This window comes from Nycticebus coucang, chromosome 21 (genome assembly GCF_027406575.1).
Source record: "Nycticebus coucang isolate mNycCou1 chromosome 21, mNycCou1.pri, whole genome shotgun sequence".
Lineage (NCBI taxonomy): Eukaryota > Metazoa > Chordata > Mammalia > Primates > Lorisidae > Nycticebus > Nycticebus coucang.
The window spans coordinates 23,955,052-23,966,773 of record NC_069800.1 but is presented as its reverse complement, the minus strand read 5'-3'; the positions used below and the strand labels follow the sequence as shown (position 1 = coordinate 23,966,773).

Genomic DNA, 11,722 nt, shown 5'->3' with positions numbered 1-11,722 from the left:
AGACGGCTTCACGTCAGAATTCTACCAAACCTTTAAAGAGGAACTAGTACCTACGTTACTCAATCTGTTCCAAAATATAGTAAAAGAAGGAAGACTAACCAACACATTCCATGAAGCAAACATCACCCTGATCCTCAAACCAGGAAAAGACCCAACAAGAAAAGAAATTTTTTTACCAATATCACTAATGAATATAGATGCAGAAATAGTCAACAAGATCCTAACAAACAAAATCCAGCACCACATCAAAAAAATTATACATCATGACCAAGTTGGATTTATCCCAGGGTCTCAAGGCTGATTCAATATACCTAAATCTATAAGTATAATTCAGCACTTAAATAAATTAAAAAACAAAGACAATATGATTCTCTCAATTGATGCAGAAAAAGCTTTTGATAATATCCAATATCCCTTCATGATCAGAACACTTAAGAAAATTGGTATAGAAGGAACATTTCTTAAACTGATAGAGGCCATCTATAGCAAACCCACAGCCAATATTATTTTGAATGGAGTTAAATTGAAATCATTTCCACTCAGATCAGGAACCAGACAAGGCTGCCCATTGTCTGCACTGCTCTTTAACATTGTAATGGAAGTTTTAACCATTGCAATTAGGGAAGAAAAGGTGATCAAGGGGATCCATATAGGGTCAGAAGAGATCAAACTTTCACTCTTCACAGATGATATGATCGTATATCTGGAAAACACCAGGGATTCTACTACAAAACTCTTAGAAGTGATCAAGGAATACAGTAGCATCTCAGGCTACAAAATCAACATTCATAAATCGATAGCCTTTCTATATACCAACAATAGTCAAGCTGAAAAAAAAAAAAGTTAAGGACTCTATTCCATTCACAGTAGTGCCAAAGAAGATGAAATATTTGGGAGTTTATCTAACAAAGGATATGAAAGATCTCTATAAAGAGAACAGTGAAACTCTAAGAAAAGAAATAGCTGAAAATGTTAACAAATGGAAAAACATACCATGCTCATGGCTGAGAAGAATCAACATTGTTAAAATGTACATACTACACAAAGCAATATACAATTTTAATGCAATCCCTATTAAAGCTCCCCTGTCATACTTTAAAGATCTTAAAAAAATAATACTTCATTTTATATGGAATCAGAAAAAATCTTGAATAGCCAAGACATTACTCAGAAATAAAAACAAAGCAGGAGGAATCACACTACCAGACCTCAGACTATATTATAAATCGATAGTGATCAAAACAGCATGTTACTGGCACAAAAACAGAGAGGTAGATGTATGGAACGGAATAGAAAACCAAGAGATGAACCCAGCTACTTATGGTTTATTTGATCTTTGACAAGCCAATTAAAAACATTCAGTGGGGAAAAGATTCCCTATTTAACACATGGTGCTGGGTGAACTGGCTGGCGACCTGTAGAAGACTGAAACTGGACCCACACCTTTCACCATTAACTAAGATAGACTCTCATTGGATTAAAGATTTAAACTTAAGACATGAAACTATAAAAATACTTCAAGAAAGTGCAGGGAAAACTCTTCAATATCGCCCTGGGCGAGTATTTTATGTGGAGGACCTCCTGGGCAATTGAAGCAGCTTCAAAAATACACTACTGGGACCTGATCAAACTAAAAAGCTTCTGCACAGCCAAGAACACAGTAAGTAAAGCAAACAAACAACTCTCAGAATGGGAGAAGATATTTTCAGGTTATGTCTCTGACAAAGGTTTAGTAGCCAGAATCCACAGAGAACTCAAACGTATAAGCAAGAAAAGAACAAGTGATCCCATCACAGGCTGGGCAAGGGACTTGAAGAGAAACTTCTCTGAAGAAGACAGGCACACGGCTTACAGACATATGAAAAAATGCTCAGCATCCTTAATTATCAGAGAAATGCAAATCAAAACTACTTTGTGATATCATCTAACTCCAGTAAGATTAGCTCATATCACAAAATCCCAAGACCAGAGATGTTGGTGTGGATGTGGAGAAAAGGGAACACGTTTGCACTGCTGGTGGGAATGCAAATTAATACATTACTTTTGGAAAGATGTTTGGAGAACACTTAGAGATCTAAAAATAGATCTGCCATTCAATCCTGTAATTCCTCTTCTAAGCATATACCCAGAAGACCGAAAATCACATCATAACAAAGATATTTGTACCAGAATGTTTATTGCAGCCCAATTCATAATTGCTAAGTAATGGGAAAAGCCCAAGTTCCCATTGATCCATGAATGGATTAATAAATAGTGATATATGTACACCATGGAATATTATGTAGCCTTAAAGAAAGATGGAGACTTTACCTCTTTCATGTTTACATGGATGGAGCTGGAACTTATTCTTCTTAGTAAAGTATCTCAAGAATGGAAGAAAAAGTATCCAATGTACTCAGCCCTACTATGAAACTAATCTGGCTTTCACATGAAAGCTATTATCCAGTTATAACCTAAGAATGTGGGGAAAAGAAAGAGGGAGGTGAGGGAGTGGGGAGGATGGGCGGAGGGAGTGTGATTGTTGGGATTACACCTGTGGTGCATCTTACAAGGGTACATGTGAAACTTAGTAAATGTAGAATATAAATGTCCTAACACAATAACTAAGTAAATGCCAGGAAGGCTATTTTAACCAGTGTGATGAAAATATGTCAAATAGTCTATGAAGCCAGTGTGTGGTGCCCCATGATTGCATTAATGTACACAGAAAAAAAAAAAAGAAAGAAAGAAAGAAAAAAAAAAAGTTGAAAAACACTGCAAAAAAAAAAAAAAAGAAAAAGAAAAGAAGTGAGACCTGTAAGAAGTGATTAAGACATGAGGATTCTGCCCTCATGAATGGGTTAATGCTATTCTCATGGGAGTGAATTTATTATTATGGTAGTGGGTTCTTTATATAAGGATGACTTTGGCCCTCTTTTTCCCATTTCCTCCCTGTTCCCTTGTCCCTTCCCCTCCTTACTTGCCTGTTTATTTTATCCCTCTTCTTCCCTTTTGCCCTCTCCTTGCCTTTCCACCATAGGGTGATGCATTAGGAAGGGGCCCTAAGCAGAAGAAGCCCCTTGATCTAAACTTCCAGCCTCTAGAATTGTGAGCCAATAAATTTCTGTTCATTTATAAATTACCCACTCTCAGATATTCTGGTACAGCAGCACAAGGATGACTAAGACAGCTACTATTGGTGGACATCTTATGTGTGCAATAGATCTTCCTATGATGATATATTGACCAGTGGAATATTAAATAGCAATGGAAAAGAACAGACAGCATGCACAGTCAGACTTATAAATAGTGCTCACAGGTACAGTGTTCAGTACAACATAGAGGTGTAAAAAGAGCCTATCTATTGTATTATTCCACATATATGAATTGAAAGAGGCAGCAAATAGATCTATGGTAACAGCAATCAGAATAACAAGCACATTGTTGGGTATTGAGTGGGAAGTAACATGACAAATACATTCAGGCTTCTAGCAATAGCTGGTGTCTTGATCTGAGTGATGACTGCACAAGACAGGTGCACCTAAATTTCATCAGGTGACACACGTGAGGTCTGTACATCCCACTGCATATGCACTACACTTCAATACAATTTTTGAAAATGTTAAAAGTATAATAGGCAATGAAAGATTCCCCTAGGTCAAACAACCCAGGAGAAATAGGAATAAAAATTTAATGATGTAGCAGATAAGTCTTTTTAAGATTGCTTGGACTAGAGCATGATACAGACTTTCCCAAGCTGTTTTATCTATCATTTTAGTCAATTTAGCTTGAATTTAAACTATTTTCATATTATGGCAATTTTGATAGCTAAATTGCTTCTATGATATGAAATCTCCAGATATATTTAAGGGCAGGAAGAAAATAATTGCTATAATGAGTAAAAAAAGAACTCTTTCTGCCTCGAGCTTACAGCGATAAGAGGGCTGTTAATGAAGCTTTCCTTTAACTTTAAAAGTGCCCTGCATGAGGAAGCCCTCTTCCCATATAAATTAATGATGCAGGAAGGGTTTTCATGAATGACAAACTGGTATGCTGTGTACAGGGTCAAGAGTCAAACAGAAAGAGTAAGCGTGGCTTATGCCACGAAAGGCCCTGTAGCCTTTATCTAATGAGAGCTGGGCTGGAAAACAGCAAAAAGATGATGAAGAAATAAAAGTTAGTTGTGTCACAGAAGGAGAAGTCAGAACTTACCATTCTGGATAGTAGCTCTTTAAGGCACCCCGTGACTCTCATAAATGCCCAGGTTGAGAAGGAAACATAAAAACAAAATAGGTCAGACTATTCATAGAGACTCAGGAAGGTATCTAGCCAGGGCCATGTTCTATGGGGGCAATTATTTATACCTTTTGTTTTAGAAAAGATTCCCTAGAAGAAGAGAAGCAGAGCCTGAAAGAAAATTCTTTTGCCTGGGACTCCCTGAGGGCGTGCTATCAGGTAAAATTTGTGGGGGAATGAAGGAGACAGGACAGGCCGCAATGAGATGTAAGGTATTGGTGTGGGCCAGATACAGCCTCTGCCTCATCACAGGAAGAGGGCAAGGGGTGCCAAATCTCCCTCTTTGACCAAACTCTAGTCGGGCTCCTCTGAACGCTCTTCCTAACTGGCCCTGATTTCTGGGCTTCTGCATTTTTCTGTGCATTGTTCAGTGTTAGTGAGAATCCTGTTAACTCAGTTTTTCCAGAATCCCCTGCCCATGTTATCTGACCACTCTCTATAGCTGATAAAGTTTTAACATTCGCCACCATCTGCCAGGCGATATCTAATTATCCCGTCTTCAACAAGAATCCCTTTGGTTAATTTAGCCATAATCACCCCCAACCTTGACTTTTTTTCCATTTATAATTTTCCATATACTGACCCCTCCCTGCTCCATCAGCTATAAATTCCTACTTTCCCTTATTCTGTTCGAAATTAAGCCCCATCTCTCTCCCTCACTGCACGACCTCATTGCTGTGTCCCTATATCCAGTGCAATGGTCCTGAATTAAACCTGTCTTACTGCTTTTTAGCAAAGGTCACGAGTAATTTTTTTCTGTACTATGGGGAAAATATATATATAAATAGGACAAGAGACGATAGTGAGCTGTGATGTCTCAGCACTCAGATGTCTTTGAGTTGGCTTACTCAGAGCAAGTATCTATCTGGCTTTGTTCATAGGTCTGTATGACTCAGACTTCAGCAATTAGCAAATCACATTAAAATTATTTTGTTTTGTATATATTATGAATACATATATATCTTTATTACCAAATCACTGATACTTTTTATTTTGGTTTATTATGTTTTTCTTAAATAAATTATACTGCTGATAAGTAATAATGTCTTTGAAATCATATGTTTGAGTTGCCCTATTTTTAATAAGTAGTCAAAAACACATGCAACTATTAATATTTAAACAAAACGTATGGATGAATCTAGAAACCTCTCTCAAATCACCAATCATACAAGTATGATTATGTAAAGGAAAAGTAGTTAAAGGGGAGCCAAACGGCATACATCATCTCAAAATGTATCTCTTTATTATGGAAAACTTCTTATGGCATCTCCAAGTGACCATGAAGGACATATGCCTTTAAAAGATCCTAAACTGAAAAGTTGTAGATATATCAACTGAAAGGGAAAACCATTATCAGGCATTACTATGGTTAACCTTTGACCATGTCTATAGCAAGGTTCTCAGAGAATACAACACTGAAAAGGCGAAGTTCAATATGTGAGGTGAGGAGATCACAGATCCTGCCCAAGGTGATCTATGGATGTGGGATCTGACAGTGGCTCAGGCCAGGCGTTGTGGCTCACACCTGTAATCCTAGCAGTTTGGGAGGCTGAGACAGGTGGATTGCCTGAGCTCTGGAGTTCAACACTAGCCTGAGCAAAAGTAAGAGCAAGATGCCCATCTCTACTTCAAAAAGATAGAAAGGAAGAAAAAGAAAGAAAGAAAGAAAGAAAGAAAGAAAGAAAGAAAGAAAGAAAGAAAGAAAGAAAGAAAGAAAGAAAGAAAGAAAGAAAGAAAGAAAGAAAGAAAGAAAGAAAATCTTAAGAATTACCTACATAAATAGAATTAAGAAGTGATCATGATGTCAAAGAAAGTTTTAAAATCCAACATGCCTTATACTTCAAAATTTAGTAATCAAGATTGATTGGTACTAGGAAAAACATAAACATGTGGATTAAAGAAACAGAGTAGAGGCCAGATATACAGTCAATTGGTTTATGATGCATTGCCAAGGCAACTAAGTAGACAAAGGAAAATCTCTGCACTGAATAGTGCTGAATCAACTGGAAATTCATATAAAAACAGGGGGAAAAATGAACCTTGACTGCTCTCTGACACTGTACACAAAAAGCCCACTCAAAATAGTTTATTATCATAAGTGCAAATCATAAAACTGTAAAACTTTGGAATAAAATTGGAAAAAGTCTTTGTGAACTTTGGGTAAGCAAAGATTGCTTAATTTCTTGCAAGACAAAGGATGAACCATAATAATAAAAAAATAAGTTAACTGGACTGCATTAAGAAAAAAAAATAGCTCTTAAGAAAGCAAAAAGGCAAACCAGAGAAAATATTTGCAGCACATGCATGTCAGACAAAGGACTTGTTCCCAGAATGCATAAAACAAGTCTTAAAAATCACCAAGATGCACAACCTAATCAAATATGGGCAAACATATGAATAAAGGCTTCACTAAAGAAGATATGCAAATGACCAGTAAGCACATAAAAAGATATTCAATATCATCAGTCATCAGGGAAATGCAAACTGAAGCCACAGGGAGATACCAGTACACACTGCTGGGCCAAAAAGAACAAGAGCATTCTAATTTCACTTTTGGAAGGTTTCTTCTTGTCTTCATTCAGTAGCAGATCTTTTCAATTTTCAAGGGCAAATGTAAGAGGGAATGATTAACAAGCCAGCTCAGAAGGGAAGGGGGCATACACGACTTCATTAGACCAATTTAAAAAATGACATTTCTAAAGATGCATTTTTCATCTCTTTCATAATGAACTTGGAATGCTCACGAAGCTCAATTTTGTGTGTCATTTTGGGCTGGGATAATGGCGTCCCCTGGGTCCTGCCTCAGGGATGCCACCTCAGTCTCAGGCAGGAAAACAGATGACAACTCACAATCCTGGTTTTGTCAGATCCATCCATGCCAGAAGTTTTTATGTAGGTGATTCTGGAAATGGGGGGATTTAAGTTTAGTTGCTCAAGTAATTGTCTCAGAGAAGCAGGATATTTAGATGTTGGATTGTACGACTGAAAGGAGAAAGGGGATGAAAGGTATTACTAAATAAATGTCCTGCTTCTGCTGATGGGGTAGATACATCATCATCCCAGCTGTCACCTGTCACCACCAAATGAGAGAGCATTTGTCATGCTTCACTTAGCAGGCTCTCAGGACTGGCTGGGCTAGAGCCTGGCCAGGATTATAGACTGTTTAAAGTCTCTAAAGCAGAGTTCATTATAAATCCCACCACAAAGCCAGGGCCAGGAGTGAAGGGAGCCAGGTTACTGCAGGCTTTGTGCAGGGGATAAAGGTAGGATCAACACTGCAGAAAGGAGCTGAGGGAAGGAAAGAAGAAAGGCAGACATTTTCTGGAGATTAATCTGCATGGATTTTTTCTGTTTCTGTGTGAGTCTCACTGGCTGCAGGCCAAATCCCTATCATTGCCCCCATAATCATCATCAAGAAAAAACACAGAAGAAAATGGAAGCAGGGTATGAGTTTGGAAAGGGGACCTGGGGCAGGAAGTAGAAGGGTCGATACTGACCATTGGCATTGTTACAGTCCTCCTAGTCTATACAAAGATATCTGCAGTCGACAGGAAGGAGCATGGGAAGGTAGTGATTCTTTCCTCACACTCAATTAGAATGTTCTGCAGTTGCAGCGTAGGTACCTATTACAAAAACTAGAAAACTGTATGTACTGATCAGCTGATCCAATGCTGAAAGGCTTTTTGGGCCGTCTGCATCAGGAGAAATTTTCATCTCACACTTGCTTTTTCTCATCGGCCTTGTGATGTGATGTTAACAGCAACAACTATGTACAGTCAAAAAGGGGAGGGAAATTCTCAAGGTGCCTGGCTGGAGAGTGTGGGTAGATTCCAGGTCCTGGTTAGTGAAGCTGGGTGGGGAAGGTATAAAAGTGCAGGTATAAACTATAGGGTGAAATGGAAACTGTGGCAAAGCTAGGCATGGGGGCTGTCCAAACAGAGCAGAGTAAAGAGAGGTGTGTGACAGGAATGAATGGAGTATAAAATGCCAAGAGGAGAGGAGGTGAGGTGAGCAAGGAGAGATGGACAGAGGCCAGATCATGAAAGGGTTCCAACTTTAGTCTGAAGATAAAGAGGAGAAATGGAGTGTCTTGGTCATTAGAGCAGTGATTTTCTTAGGTGTGCTGCAAAAATTTTTAAAGATCATTAATTAAATTACTTTTGAAAGAAGTTCAAAGCACAGTAAGTATATTCTTTCTTTTTTTTTAGCCAACGTAATTTAAGTGTGCTGCGGAAGTTTAACCATAGGATCAAATGTGCTATGAGATTAAAAGAAAGGTTGGAAAACACTGTATTAGAGGGTCAGTAGAGTGCTAGAAGGAAAGGATTCTACTTAACAGTGTGGTTAATAAATTGGAGGACAGCAAAGATAAAGGTGGAGGTGGGTTCACTGATCCAGATAAGAAATGACTGTTAACTGACCTACTGTAGAGATGGAGAGATGGGGAAAAAAGTGGATGGAGTCAAGGAGGCAGGATTGGCTTAGATCAGTGATTAGTTGACTAGATACTGTGCTGTTCTCCTCCATTGTTTGTGGTTTGACTAACAAGGCAATATCTCAGTCCTGGGCATTTCACATGCATGGGGAATCCAATACTTCCTGCCAAGGTCTGCATTCACTGATACATCCAAGAATTCTTAGGGAACATTCTTATGGATTTCTTCTTGGTGCTGAAGAACTATGGTAACATTGCAGGAAGCTAGGACATTGGGAGTAGGAGGACCAGCACACATACTAAAATGGAATAATACAGAGAAGATTAGCATGGCCCCTGTGCAAGGATGACACACAAATTCAGGAGGACCTATTACGCTGCTGCTGTCTCTAATACTAGTGGTCTGGGGATTGTAGATGAAACCTAATCAAGAGACCCAATTAGGGAAGATTGTTCTGTCTCCGTATCTATCTGCAGGTAGTGTCAACTTTGTGTGATCCCCTGTTGTGTCAAACACAATGTGAACTCTTAGTCTGTCCTCACAACCATTAGTGTAAAGCCCTCCTGAAGCTAGTGATATTTCTTAGTATTTTACCAGCCCCAGTAGTAACTTGCTCTGCTAAAGATGGACCAACAAAACTGTCATGAGCTCAAAGCATGAAACTTGTTTATATACAGTCACTTTGTCTCTTCCTCATAGTGTAAGAATGTTCCATAAATTGGGATGGAAGAGTTGCCACTCTTTGCCATCTCATGAAGCCAGAGCCACCGGGAACTGATGATTGATATGTTGGTGGTGCTTACTAAGAAAGTACTTCTAGGAAAAAACTACAAGGAAATAGAACAGGGAAGGAGGAAGAGACCAAGCAGGGATATGGTTTCAGGCAAAGACCTCATTCCAGCCTGATCGTACAAGGAGCCTTGGAGTGTAAGTCACACCCCAGAGTTTATCTTGGATCAAGGCAATGGAGCTAGACTTTCATACTCATTGGTCAAGGGCTATGCCAAGGGATGTTCCCAGACAACTGTGAATCTCTGCTAGTAATGTGGGCAGAGATGCTTCATCAGTCCAATGATAGTTCTGAAGTGAAGGTTACAGGTATGAACATTAGGCTATACCACCAGAGGTTTAGGAATGGGAAATTAGAGAGGATAGAAGGAATCTGAGCCATACAGGGAGGAACTTCGGCAATGTGCACCATACCTGGTCATGTGCACGAAGTGGCCCACCTCATATTTTAATGCTTTTATATTATAGGTGCCTCATTTTCTTCATTGACACTGAAGATTTGTCATTTTCAGTTCCCTGTACACAACCATGTTCTAAAGCTTTTGAACTAGAGGGGAGATTATTTCCCCCAAAAGTTCTGAATTACTAATGCAAATTTGTCTATAACCTCAGTCTCTGCATTGCAATAGTGTAACCCTCATATACAGCCAACATTGAAGCTCTCACTTCATAGAGACCCAGTCACTATTAAATTTGAGGGGGTGAGGAAAGAGTCCAGAATCCGCTGCGTCTCAGAACACTGACTTCTTTGGACAGAACAGCAATCGAGGAGCAGACTAGTGTGTTTGAGCTCCTTGTAGCCACTTTTCTGGTTCATACAGCTTAAAGAATAAGGAAGCAACCCACTGGGAGATACCACTTGGTTGTTCTAAGGTACACAACTGCTACAATGATACAGTGTAAGAGCTGGACCAGAACCATGAGGTCATCTCTTTTTCAGCCTCTTGTTACAAGGCAAGAAACTACCTCCCAAGAAAGACTTTGAGACTTTATAAATTGATTTCTGTTTGCCTTGCAAAATATCATCCAAATATATGAGCTACTCTCTGATGTTTGCAGTTAGTTGTCAGTCATTCTCTAAATATTTACTATCTTCATCAGCCCCCAAGAGTTTAAAAATTATTCTTTCAAAAAAAGGTAAGGCAAAATACGAGCACATATCCCAGTAGGCACAGTGACAACAAAATCACATCTTTCTGTCTGTAGCATCTCGGCACGTCCAGTCACCCCAGCTCAGGCACCAGGCTCAGCGTCTTGGTTCTGTTTTCAGTATTCTTGGTTGCACCGCTGCTTACCACTACCCACGTCTGCGCTCTTGGGCAAGTTATTTAATCTGTCTAACAATGTCCTCATTTATAAAGTGAGAATAAAGGGATCTAAGATGGGGTAAATACATTCAATGCATGGAAAGTCCCTAGCATAATATTTGGAAATAAGCATTCTACTAATGGGAGCTCTTATCCTTGAATTTTTCTACACATTTTTATTATTGAAAAATTCATACGCCAAAAAATTTATCATGTAAAAATGTATAATTCAATGGTTTTTAGTATTTTCACTAAGTTGTGCAATTGTTGCCACTATAATTCCAGGACATTTGCACCACCCAGAGAAAGAGCCCCCATACTCTTTAGCAGTCATTCCCCAGTGTCCCCTTTTCTCAGACTCTAGCAATCTTTTACTTTCGGTATCCATGGACATGCTTATTCTAGACCAGCAGTTCTCAACCTGTGGGTCATGACCCCTTTGTAACAATGAAAATACATCCTGCATATCAGATATTTACATTACGATTCATAACAGTAGCAAAATTACAGTTATGAAGTAGCAACAAAAAATAATTTTATGGTTGGGGTCACCACAACATGAGGAACTGTATTAAAGGGTCGTGGCCTTAGGAAGGTTGAGAACTACTGGACTAGACATTTTATGTAACTGGAGTGATGCCATGCGTGGCTGTTAGTGGCCGGCTTCTTTCTCTTGGCATTGAATTTCCATGTGTCATTGTGTAGCAGAACCCATCAATCAGCACTTTATTCTCTTTTACAGCCAAAGATTATACCATTGTATGAATGTATTTGATGTTGTTAATTTATGCATTGATGGGCATTTAGGTCGTTAATATAATACTTTTTGGCTATGGAGAATAATGCTGTAATTAACACTCATGTGCAGGTCTTTGGGTGGTTACATATTTTCAATTTTCTTGAGTAGATGCCTAG

The 11,722-nt window shown here is 38.8% G+C and overlaps 1 non-coding gene across 1 annotated transcript; it reads left to right on the top strand.

The window, feature by feature from the left end:
• The first annotated feature begins 8,988 nt into the window (after positions 1-8,988).
• On the top strand, positions 8,989-9,092 carry LOC128574323 (U6 spliceosomal RNA). The gene has a single exon (XR_008376700.1). It is a non-coding gene; the product is annotated as a U6 spliceosomal RNA (small nuclear RNA).
• Positions 9,093-11,722: the final 2,630 nt, after the last annotated feature.